Source organism: Thermobia domestica, chromosome 15 (assembly GCF_964235325.1).
Source record: "Thermobia domestica chromosome 15, izTheDome1.hap1.1, whole genome shotgun sequence".
In the NCBI taxonomy this organism is placed as follows: domain Eukaryota; kingdom Metazoa; phylum Arthropoda; class Insecta; order Zygentoma; family Lepismatidae; genus Thermobia; species Thermobia domestica.
The window spans coordinates 77,483,662-77,496,760 of record NC_137468.1 but is presented as its reverse complement, the minus strand read 5'-3'; the positions used below and the strand labels follow the sequence as shown (position 1 = coordinate 77,496,760).

The following is a 13,099-nucleotide window of genomic DNA, read 5'->3' as shown; positions in this document are numbered from 1 at the left end:
ATGGGTTTCACCTCACAAAAACCTAATATATGCCTCAGACTGCTCGGCTATACTCACCGGATTACCACTGAAATACGTAAGATGAAATCGTAGGAAGATAGGTATCACTGTATTACGAAATGCTGCTTAGCTGATCCACAACTCTGTCCCTGTTTTTAATTCGTAGTTATGTCAGTAAACACATCACACTAATTTTTTAATTCTCATATTGTATGCTATTCCATGCCAAAGCATAATTATAAAAAAGTTGCGCGTTGCAAAACCTACTACTAATATCCAAGATAGTATCAAGGCCATCTCTATAAGTAACTACGTCCAGACTGCAGCTACGATGTAGTTGTATGTAGCAGCTACTAACAGTGGTGTTCAGATGATAAAGACGGGATGAGGGATAGAAATGGATTAACAATGGATATTTTAAAAAGATCAAGAGACTACGAAATTTGCTTCTTTACGCCGATTGCGTACAGGTGGTGGTTAATCAACAGTAAGATGCCGAGCATCCAAAGGCAGTTGTCACGGAAGTTAATAAATCTGGCGTTGTTGTATAGTTTGTTAGAAGACACAAAGAGTGTGTGTGTCAATATTAGTGAAAATCCGGTTTGTCGTATGGTTTGGTCCAACGGACTCTGACGGTCACATACTTATCATGTTAGCAAACCATGCGTATCTTGCTCAAACTTAGATCCCATACAAAATTTGGAAATTATGAATTAAAAAGCGTAATATGTCTGTCACTGAGTGGAGTGCTGTTGTCATTATAATACTTGGATTATATCGTGACACAATAAATATCAAAAAGTATGTATGTATGCTAAACATGTTTATCCTATTGCACCAACCTAAGAAGATATTGTTCACTGCATGCATTATAAAACCACAGAACATTTCCATAGCTGTACGGGGGAAGGGGGGGCTAATTGCGCCGAAAAGCCTAAAGACAGCCTATTCAATATGTTCTATAAGAGTACAGTGATAAAAGGTAAACGCCAGGAAACTTCATGTTTTGATTACATTGGAAGCCATATTTAGGGAGAAGTGTGTGCGTGTGCAGGAGACATGTTGAAATGGACTGTGAAGAAAGTTTAACACCGCCCGAAAAAAAAAAAAAGTGCTACTAATGCTGGTTCTTAAGGGGACAGGCTATTAAAAACGATACAAAGGCTATTTTTCTTTTGCCCGTTTTTTTTGTAAGTGAAAAGAGATAATGAAATATAACTTAATAGATAATGTTATTTTACACCCGAAAATAAGAATCAAAAGAATTTTCAGTGTTGGCAAAGAAATTACAGTTTGGCCAGAATATGAATTACCCAAAAATCTAGGTTAAGGCAGCGACTAGAAAAATGAACTCGACGGTAATTGATGGTTTATCATGTTGTCTTGGTTCCTTGTAATAAACAGTTCAAAATAAATAATTTTGTAATAAACAGTGCAAAATAAATACAAATATTATTTAAAAAGTAGTTAACAAGGAACCAAGACAACATGGTAAGTCATAAATTACCGTTAAGTTCATTTTTCTAGTCGCTACCTTAACCTAGATCTTTGGGTAATTCATATTCTGGCCACACTGTAATTTCTATGTATGGCAACACTGAAAATTCTTTTGATTCATATTTTCAGGTGCAGAGTAACATTACCTATTATTATGGTACGTTCTATTTCATTGTCTTTTTTCCCTTACGAAAAACGGGCAAAGAAAAATAGCTAGCTTTTGTATCATTTTTAGTAGTCTGCCCTCTTAAGTAATTTCTGAAAGCTACCGTTTTCCTAAAATGATAAAGATAATAATGCACTCTATTTGTAACGTTAAAATTAACAGAATTTTATATCAATAAAAGGTGAGACATAATTGTGGGTTATCCTGTACGTTGCAATTTTCTTTATAGCAAAGTGATTTTATTTAGTGAAACCTCGAATTCGTGTTATCTCTTATTTTTTCTTAGGAAACTTCTGAAATATTTACGTAAATCGATTACGTTTGCTAAAAATTTCCTTTTGAAGCTCTTCAGAACATATCCTGTGTAGTTTTTTGCCCTATTGTTCGTTTAACCTTTTTCAAAGAATGCTTTACGAAATCTTCTTCTGTAGCTTTCAGTACAATTAACATAGACCTAAGTCATGAGAGTTGAGAGATTGAATAAATGCTTACCTAAGCAAGCGTAAAGACAGTACATGACATAGAATATTGATTTCCCGTAACGGAAGAAGCGCTGGGAATAACAAGGGACAAAAGAATAATATTGGACGTAATTAAAAAGAGCAAGAGAAAATTGTTGAGATATTCATTGACAAAGAAGCAGTGTCTTGTCCATAAGTATACGAACTGTTGATGCTTCCCGCATCTCATCTCACAAAATGAGCGTGATGTCGATATAAATGTGGGAGCCGCGGTGGCTCAGTGGTAGAGCGTTCACCTCTGGTGCTTGAGGTCCCGCGTTCGATCCCAGCCCCTGCCAAGTGAACTTTGTGGTGGACAAACACCGTGTGCGTGGGTTTTCTCGGGGTTATCCCGTTTCCATCCACTTTCTTCATTCCACCATTTCATTCATTACTCATCATCACTGTCTCCTTTGGCATAACCGTGGGACGTAAAACTTAAAGATTTCATTTCATTTTTTTTCAATTTTACTTCTCACGCTTATATCCTGTAGGCTAATAGGAGACGGATGATTACGTGAAAGTGAAGGGTTTTGAAAGAATTGATACAATGAGAATAGTATATGCAAGGAAACGGAAAACCCCGAGAAAACCCAACGACACGACGTTGTTCAGCACAAACTCACAGGGTCTGGAATCGAACTGGGGAACTGTCACACCAGAGATGAGCGCTCGACCATTAAGTCTTCTTGTCCTTCAAGATTTGGACATGATATTTTTAGATGAAGAGTACCGGTATGTGTTGTTTATGTTATGACCTAATAAACTTTTTACGAATTTCTTGGCTAAATCATTTCTGTTAAAAAAAACTAATCATTCTATTTGATGTACTTCAAATTATATATGAGCTCCCTCGTGGAGCCCGGTTGTTGTGCGCCTCTGGGGTGGGGGACCTGGGATCGATCCCGGCAGGGATTCATGTGGTTCAGATCCCACGTTGGGCTGTGGATCCACGTCTCGTATGGCCTCACTACTTGAAGGGACGCTAAACTAAACGAAAATCAAATCAAATCTAATAATATAGTCTTAAGAAATTACAATTTCAAAATTTTGATACCACAAATTAAGTGTAGTTGACATTCAATTATCCTAATCATAAAATGGAAACATGTCAGTCGGTGCTTCAAGGTCAATCTACTATCCTGGAACATTATACAACATTGCTTAAGAGATGTGTAATGTTAATCGTAGAAAGACAGGAGAAACAATAAGAATTCCTTATAATAAACTGAAAATGTGTTAAGGTCTTGCACTAATTCTTAATACTAAACCGTCAAGCTAATAGACGTCGTTACCTGCGGGATTATTGTGTATAACGAAGTTCTTGAATAACTGCATTTAAAATATGATATGGAGCAGGGTGCATCTACGGGAGGGCCCATCGGGTCCGGACCCCCCAGAAAACTTCCTAACTCAACATATATTTGTCATGTTTTTCAATAAAACTACACTTGTTTAATGGGGAAATAATTGATGTAGCATTAAAATTTGATCTTACACTTCATCTATATTCTTTATCTATAAAATCAATCTAGTTCTATCGTCATTTTTCTGAAAATATAGGTCGAAGTATTTTACAATTTTATCATCTTTTCGAGTACAGAATAATACTCGTTCAATACTTCATGAACGTAATCGCTTGTAGTATGGAACCCCCTCTCCGGAAAACTTGGACCCTCCCTACAAAAATGTCTGGGTGTGCATCCGGTATGGAGTTTGGATGTTTGGTGGGCTAACTCAAAAATAAGTAAAACAAATTTGTTAAATGTACAGTAAACTACCTAATTAAGAGTTTTTAATTAAGCATCTTTTTAACCTATTGTGCACAACAGGCCGAAGGTTTGGTTGCAACTGCTAGTGTTCTTTAGCACAGGAAATACCATTCTAAGATAGATCCTTCAAAAACAAATACCAACAACAACTTTCTTTAGCACTTGGCAGCCGTACTTCGGGCACAGGTTTTACTTAAGTACATTATGTCATGATGATACGTATAGTGACACACGACATTCACATACTCCGAGCGAGACATCACGTAAGGAATAAATTGTACACATATGGGATTGACGTAAATATTGTGCTCTCGTTTTATTATCCTGCAGCTAAGCACTTGCTTTAAATCCCACGACGAGCGTCCAATATATGTTTCCACAAATCCACTACTCCAAAGTCTGTTGTAAGATAAAAAAAGAGACATCAGTAAATACGTAAGGAAAACTTAGTTTTGTTATCAGCAGGTAAAAGACTACAGACATCACTTACGTCATTAGAAGGCCTTAGCTATAGTGTTTTGACGCAAGTTAGAAAAGATGTACCGTACGAAGTCACTAGAAGATAACTTTCGATAGATATAACTAAAAATGTACGTGCATCAAGACATGCTAAGCCCAAATTAAATTTCAAAGAATGAAAATTGCTCCATGATAGATCCATTGGTACAGCTAAAGGGAGACTTCTAGAGCCAGGTCTCTCTTTAAATAATTCTTGTTATTGCAGTATACCTTCTCTCTTCTTTATGAGTAATGTTCCGAGCAATTCAACAATCCATGGAAATTCTTTCACTGTTATACGAATATTAAATCTCGTAAATTGATTAATGAATACAATTCTTCTTCTTGTGCCAATAAACTCCCGATTGGTTCGATGCAGCTTTGCATTCTTCCCTATCCTGAGTCAGATTGTTCATTTCCAGTGGCGGATTTAGGTTTGATGGGATCTTAAGCTATTGAAAGGGGCCCTTTATAGGTCAAGCTTTAGGGGATCTTTATAGTCAAGCTTTTTCAGCGGTAACATGTCGCCGTTTTTTAAGGTTTGAATCTATGTTATATGTTAATTTATGGACCTAATGGATATCTAAATGGAAACAAGGGCCCATTACAAGCACTTCTGGGAAACGGGGACTCCATTATAAGCGGGGCTGAATAACAAGGGCTTCATTATAAGTGGGGCTGAGAAATAGAGCCCCATTACTTGCTTCATAAAAGCCTAGTAGATATCAATACAATACACCATTGTTGTATGTGCGTTTATCTTATTTGCTTTTTCTTTTTATTTGGAAATTAAATTACAGTTTTTTTTATTTAAAATTTTTGGGTCCCCAAGCGAGTGGAGCCCTAACCTATAGCTTGTTTAGCTTATTTGACAATCCAGCACTGTTCATTTCCTTGTAGTTTTTCTTTCCTACATCTTGTTTATTTGGTTCGAATGCTTTAAATGCAGACTTCCTATGCGTATTTCATTTCTGCTATTACATCCATAGCAAGTAGTACTATTTTTCCATGTCTCAAAATATATTCAATCACCTTATACCTTCTTTTCGAAATGGTCATCAGTACAGTCGATTTTCACCTACCATTTCGAGGACTCTTTCATTCGAACACTTTATCCATCAATTTAATTTTCAACATTCTTCTAAAGCACCACATTTTTCGTAGACTTCCATTCTTCGATTTTCTTCTTCCCCAACAGCCCATATCTCACATTTATACAACATCATACTTCAAATGTATGTCTTTCATCAGCTTTTCCTTCAGTTCTTTTTTTATGTTGATATTTCCTGTCGAAAGCTTTAGTTTTTCTTCAAATGCCTTCTTAATATTGACATCGCACCACTGCTACACCATATTGGAAACAACATCTCCCGTTAAGAACTATAAATTTTTCCAGTGTAGGTACTCACTGACATAGATGAAAGCTTGACTTTATTCGCATCGCGCTAGTAAGCCTTGCAAGTTTCTAAAGTTAATACTACCGTTATTCCGCACGGTAACTCTTGGTCTTCAACGAATGCGATTTTTTTATTTTTTTATTATTATTGGGGGGAGACGGCAGCAAATAGCTAAATTGACTATCTTGACTGAGGTTATCAATTCCATAACCTCCGTCCGTTACCGTAATTTCGTTAACATTTTTCACGGGTAACATGACTTTAACGGTGGTTATCTATATCCCAATTTTGTATTATTGAAACAAAAGTGTATAATTGTAGAATGCTAGAAGTTACATATAGCACCATTAGATGGCAGCAGACATTCTCCAGTGGTTGACATCTAGCGGACAAAATTGAATCTTCTAAGAATTATCCTCTTTACTGTCTTCAGTTGAATTTATTAGTTCTCTGGTTGAAACATACAAAATGAGGGATGAAGTTTCCTCGGACTGATTTTTTTCCTTTAGAAAGAGTAGCATTTCAAAAATATTTACCAAAACTACAGAAAAAAAATGTGGTATAGGACAAACAGAGCAAAGAGGTCTGTAGTAAAAAAAAAAAAAAAAAAATGCAGTTAAAGTATGGAAATGTTATCTGACAGTAATAAAACTTCATTGTCTAGGCAAATTGTCCTTTCATGGTCAAGTGGCAAACACGTAGTTCTGTGTTCTGTCCCTGGTAGGGAAACTTACTTCGCATGCAAATCTGAATAGTTGTTTGGATAAGTTACAAACGCGCGTGATTCCAAGTTGATCCTTGGTGTGAGAACTTAGCTCGGATTCAAATCTATAAGTAGTTGTTCGTATCCTACTTTATTTAAGTAGTAAGTCCTATCTTATATAAAGTAGATATTGAAAAACTTAACGTTTCTACGAACTTCAATCAATCAATCAATGGTAAACAAATGGTTTTACGTATGAAGTTTGGAATCATAAGGTATAACTTGGAATCATAAGTTTGGAATCATAAGTTTGGATAAAAGTTTGGAATCATAAGTTTGGAATCTTAGAAGTAACGCTTATGCCAATAGTAATAGTGCCCATGATTGATACAATTCTAATTGCATGTCTTCGTCTCCCTTAGTCTCAAGGGCATGTTCGTAGGACGTTAAACTTTTAAAAAAATAATTTTATTGTTTTAATTGAACTTACTATAATTAAGAATGCTGAACCCAATGATCCGCAAGTGTTTTGAGTTGAGTTTAGTTTAGCGTTCCTTTCAGCAGAGTGGCTATAAGACGTGGACCTACTGATTAACGTGGAATCCGAACCACATGGTCTGCAAGTGATTTGAAGTGTAGTATATATATATAAATGAATATTAATACTTCAAATTTGAAGTATTTTCTCTCATAATTCCATGGATGGATATGTTTAAAAATAGTTCCATTGGATGCAAAATTCTCAAATCAGAATAAAAGGGGCAATTAGAAATTTATCCAAGCGTGGGCACTTTTTACTAGTGGCCTGATCATTAGGTCTTTTGATGGATTTCCGAACTAAAGGGATCCCAATTTTCAAACTGCAAGTAAGCAGTACAACTTTCACTTCCGATTTCAATACAGAAATAAGAGCAGAAATTGAACCTATAATTGAGATGCTCTCATACTGTTGTTGCTCAATGGGGGATCCAATATTGAAATCTAATTGGTTAAATCTGGAGTTTCCTGTTTCAATAGAAGGACACGAGAGTAGAAGAAACTTCTTCTAGGAATGTTTAATCTCTACATGTATATACATAGATTACAGAAGCATTTCCACTATTTCTCATCGTTTTTAATCCGGCACATGGGCAGAATTATTCAATAAGTCTTCACATATCTATACACACCACAGTTTGCAAATTTAACAATCATTTCTTACTCTTGCTTGCATTATCCTCAATCTTACTATCACTTCCGGTTTCAAAACCAATTTTTGTCAGTCGGTTTCAGGTTTCAAGTTTCTAGCACATGAGATATCTATTATAATACACTTTTGGATACTGAATTCAAATCAGTAATTGATTCTTGATATCTTATCAACCGGGTCCAGTAGAGATAAATACGGAGATGGAACCTATTTTTAAAACGTTGAATTCATATTTAAAATAAAAATTGCCGCTTTTCTCTGATACCTGCCGACAGATAGACTGATGAGCCAGATGGATAGAGTACTATAAATTATATATTTTTTAAAAATCTCTTCTTCATGCAGAGCATAGGTCTAATTCAGATGACAAAAAGAGAAGAATAGAAAAACGGAAAAAGAAAGAAGGAAGGAAAGGGAAAATGAAAGAGAGAAAGTACGAAAAGAGAAAGAAGAAAAGAGGGAAAAGAAGAAAAAGAGAAAGAAGAAAAGAGGGAATAGAAAAAAGAGAAAGAAGAAAAGAGGAAAAGAAGAAAAAGAGAAAGAAGAAAAGAGGAAAAGAAGAAAAAGAGAAAGAAGAAAAGAGGGAAAAGAGAAAGAAGAAAAAGGGGAGAAGGAACAAAAGGGAGAAAAGAAAAGAGAAAGAAAATAGAAAGAAGAAAATGAAAAGAAAGACGAAAAGAAAAGAAAGAGAATAAAAAGAACAGAAAAAAGAGAAAGTGGAAAGTGTAAAGAAGGAAACAGAGAGAAATAAGGAAAAAGAGAAAGGGAAAGAATGAAAGAGAAGGAAGAATCTTGGGGATAATGTTAAGAAACAAAACATTCCGAGAGACGTGGCAGAAAGTATAATGAACGAAAGAGACGAAATGGAAGAAAGCAGTGGCGTCTTGTGAGGGATGTTATATCTGTAAAAATTAACATTTTGTCCCTACAAGTTAAAAGAAGAAAACCTAAATATGTTCCAAATCTTCTATATAAGAATTAGGACATTGCGTAGGTTTTCTTTCTAAGATTGTGACGTAAATTGTGATTGTTACCGTTGGGACTCTCCTCACGAGCCACAACTGAAAGAAAGAATGAGAGGAATATTACAGTTGATTGGCGTATTAACTATTCTTAGATAAAGACGAAGATAAACATGTATTATGTATATGTATGTCGTATATGGAAAGTCCTCAACTTCAATGTAAATGACCTAACAGTGAAGTCTGAAAACTTAGGATAACCTGTACAATATTCAGTCTCTCAGAGTAGCTATATTTTCTGCCTACGAGATAGTAAACAATGATAAAAAGAACATTAACACCTAAAATGTCGCAACCAAACAGTAGCAAAAAAAAAAAAAAAAAAAAAAAAAAAGTGTCTGCGGAAGACACTTGCTAAAGAGTCATGTTATTGGGTACAGGATGTGTTTTTTGTTCAATATTTAATTGAACTTTGGATTCTAATTTCCAAGTAAGATTCCTCTTTTACATGTCAACACCAGGAACTAAACAGTACTTTAAGAAGGAGATAAAATCAGAGAGAAATTCTGCGAAATCTGTTCAGGACAACTTTGTTCCACTTTCAAATTCGACTTTGGAAAACGGTAAAGGACAGAGTATGAAAATATATTTGCTTTAGCATTATATTCATGTGCTGCAAGAAATGGTCATAAGTGTGCAAAATTAGTTACATCACTCATGTAGAGTTATTTTTATTACCGTTAGGCCCTATACAAATCTTAGTACTAATAAGAAATAAGACATTCAACTTTTGAAATTGAAAAGTACGATTATCGCTCTACTCGTAAATATGTTATGTTTGTTTAGGTAACTTTCGTTCCTTTACGTAATACAGCTCATTTACACTATCATGTTTACCTTAACTACGAGAGAAAGAAATACTAAACTGTGCTTTTCTTGATGACAATACTGACAAGGTCTTTTGAGAGGTGATAGAGTACGACAATTTAACGTACAATTCAATTCAATTTGTTGCATCGTTAGCTCATATACTCATACATAATATTTGATTTGTCAAGTCATAAGCATAACACGTAACTACAGTCAATGGGAGGCACGGTAGTCCTAGGTTCGATTCCCGGCCTAGTAAATCTGTGGTGGACAACATCGTGTTCGTAGGTTTTCTCGGGGTACTCCCGTTTCCTCCCACAATCCACCAATTCTTCCATGATCATTAACTTGCTTTAACCATCGTCTATCTTAGCCTAAAGAATATAATCGTGGGACGTTAAACTGAAAGATTTTTTTTTACCATGCTACGGGAATGTATAAGTAGTTTATTTTGGTTTCTAACGATAGTTCTCCTTCTTCTGTAAGTGCGGCAAAATGAAATAAAACAAAACAAACATATATTTTTAAAAACTTATTCACTTCTCTTCTTGAAGATTCATGTGATAGGCAGGAAAAATGGAGAAGTTATTTATGCTGTTGTTCCAGACATACAGGTCTTCCTACTTCAAAAGGACAAGTTTAACTTTATAATATAGTCACCAAGTCAGGTGCTTTCCCAATTAATAAAGAATTATGGGATATACGAATAAGGAACGACCAAACACAAATTTTACTTACGCTAATGTAAAATGATTATGATTCCCACTATGGTTTAAAAAGTACGGTATTACAGTCATGCATGCTCTGTAGCATTATGGATACAGAATCGCTTCCAGTGAGCATGTTTCCATAATCAAACCTTAGTGGGAGTACAAAGCATCGGATAAAAAGCCCGAGTAGCGCTTCGGACCCTACTTTTACAGTGGGTATCTGCGTTCATGAACCTTGGTCTTAACATAAGTACGAGAAGCAAAATTTCTAATACTAGACTTCTCAAAAACAAAAATAAAAACAAAACGAAAATATGTAGCAGTCAGACATCACGTTGATAAATCGTGATAACAATAATCTTTGAGCACTGACTCACTTTATATAAAACTGTAAATTTGACCTACTTTATCATTACAATTAAACATTTTCGTAGCAATCATGAAAATAATATTAGGAACACTTATAAAACATTACTTTTTTTAAAAAAAATCTTTCTTTATATTCGGTCATAATTAAAACTATTTGGTCTAGGAATTAATTCGTGCGGTTGGTACGCACACATTGAAGCTGTAGTACAAACACAAAATACATAAATACCTTAAGAAAAATATTGTCCATCGCTAGCCACACTTTCGCCCATCTGTCAGGCAATGTACGGATTCCGTGGCGAAAGAAGTCCTCATCCTTGGAAGCGATCCAGTCAGAGACCCATGTTTCGATATTTTCTGAAGAAGTAAACCGCTGTCCAATCAAATCGTTGTTCATGCAATCGAACAAGTAGTAGTCCGAAGGAGCAACGTCTGGTGAATACGGCGGGTGGGGTAAAACTTCCCATCCGACATTTTCTAAATAGGTTTTGACCGGTTTTGCGACATATGGGCGAGCGTTATCATGTTGAACAATAAGTTTATCATGTATGTTCTCCCATTCTGGTCGTGTTCTGGCCAGAGCTTGCTTCAAACGCATTAATTGTCGTCGATAACGTTCTCCATTCATAGTTTCACCCGGTTGCAGCAGCTCATAGTACACCACACCTTTCATATCCCACCATATGCACAGCATAACCTTTGCACAGTGAATATCTCGTTTTGGTTGTGATGGACCTGGTTCACCTGGTTTCACCCAGGCCTTTTTTCGTTTAGGGTTCTCGTAATGGATCCACTTCTCATCACCCGTAATAATTCGATGCAGAAACCCCTTTCTGCTCTGTCGTTGAAGCAGCAATTCGCAAATGGTTTTTCGTCTTTCAACGTCTCTGTCTTTCAATTCATGTGGAACCCAATGTGACATCTTTTGAATCATTCCCATGGCTTTCAAGCGTTTGGAGACTGTTGTTTGATCAACGCCTAATGCTGCTGCAAGTTGTTCCTGCGTTTGACACGAATCCTGCTCGAGCAATGCTGTCAATTCTGTCGTCTTGAAATTTTTTTGGCCGTCCAGCTCGCTCTTGGTCTGCCAAGCCGAAATCACCACTTCTAAACCGTGCAAACCACTTCTGACACGTTCGCTCAGCTAGAGCATGGTCACCATACACTTCCACCAAAATACGATGACTTTCAGTCGCACTTTTCTGCATGTTAAAGTAATGCAGCAGGACACCCCGCAAAAACACTTTATCAGGCACAAATTGCGTCATGTTCACTTAACTACAAACTGGTGTTGTTGACGCTTTAATCCACTGCCCTATACTACGAACGATACGCGATGACAGGGGTTTGCAACACATGTGTGGATACACGGAACTGTGGGACGCTCCGTTCGTTGCGCCATCTCTTGTCCACCCGCACGAATTAATTCCTAGACCAAATAACTAACTAACTAACTATTTAACTAACTCTATGGCCTATGGAACCCGCAGGTTCAGTGCCGCGTTCACAAAAGCTCTCCACTGTCTTCTATTCTTAGCTAATTGCATCCAGCTTCTACTTTGTATTCCTATCTCTGCGAGATCCATCTTAATATTATCCTCCCATCTGAGCCTAGGTCTTCCTAATGGTCGTTTTCCTATGGGTCTTCCAGTCAAGACTTTGAAAGCGTTTCTACTTTCTTCCATTCTAGCTACATGACCTGCCCACCTAAGCCTCCTAGACTTGACGACCCTAACAATGTTGGGTAAACCGTATAAACTATGTAGTTCCTCGTTATGAAGTTTCCGCCATTCCCCATTCTCGTTTCTCTTAGGTCCGAACAGTGTTGGGAAGTAACGTAACGCAAGTAACGCGTTACTTGTAACGCGTTACTTTTTAAGTAACGTTTCCTAGTAACGCGTTACATTTTTTCCAAAGTAACTGTAACGGTAACGCGTTACAAATTTTTAAGTAACGTGCCTAGTTTGCGTTACTTTTTTCGCGTTACATTTCGGATGAGTAACTACAATATATGTATATTTTTTTTTCGGAAACAAATGTTTCTTTCCTGTAAGTGAATTTCTCAGAATGAAACACTCGAGCATGAACTACGTATGTCAGTGACCGACAGTCACAGACACACAGAGATAAATTTGTAGTGACATTTGTTGTTTTTTGAAGATGAAGACAGCCTTAGGGAAATCACGTGTACTGATTGCAAGCACCTGGAAGATTTTGTCGTAGATTTTGACAGCTCCAAATCAATCCATTCAGTGAGTGAACTAGGAGTGCAATGATACCGGTAGTCTATTTTACTTTAATTGGTGTTGTTTTTATAAAGATGGAGAATGAAAATATTTTACTGTTCGAACATTTGAAAGAATACTTTTTTCTTAAGAGCTGAGAATGATGGTGGACAGAATTTAAAAGTAAAGTGTCTGAAGTGCCCCGGCGGAAAATATTTATCAACAACTAGGGTGCCATAAT

The 13,099-nt window shown here is 36.3% G+C and overlaps 1 protein-coding gene and 1 long non-coding RNA gene across 7 annotated transcripts in view; one reads left to right on the top strand and one right to left on the bottom strand.

The window, feature by feature from the left end:
* LOC145671102 (uncharacterized) overlaps positions 1 to 13,099 on the bottom strand; it is a 215,632-nt gene that overhangs the window by 121,197 nt on the left and 81,336 nt on the right. The window lies entirely within an intron of this gene.
* Positions 1 to 13,099, top strand: part of LOC145671101 (uncharacterized) — a 153,076-nt gene that overhangs the window by 82,334 nt on the left and 57,643 nt on the right. The gene's annotated exons all lie outside the window — the stretch shown is intronic.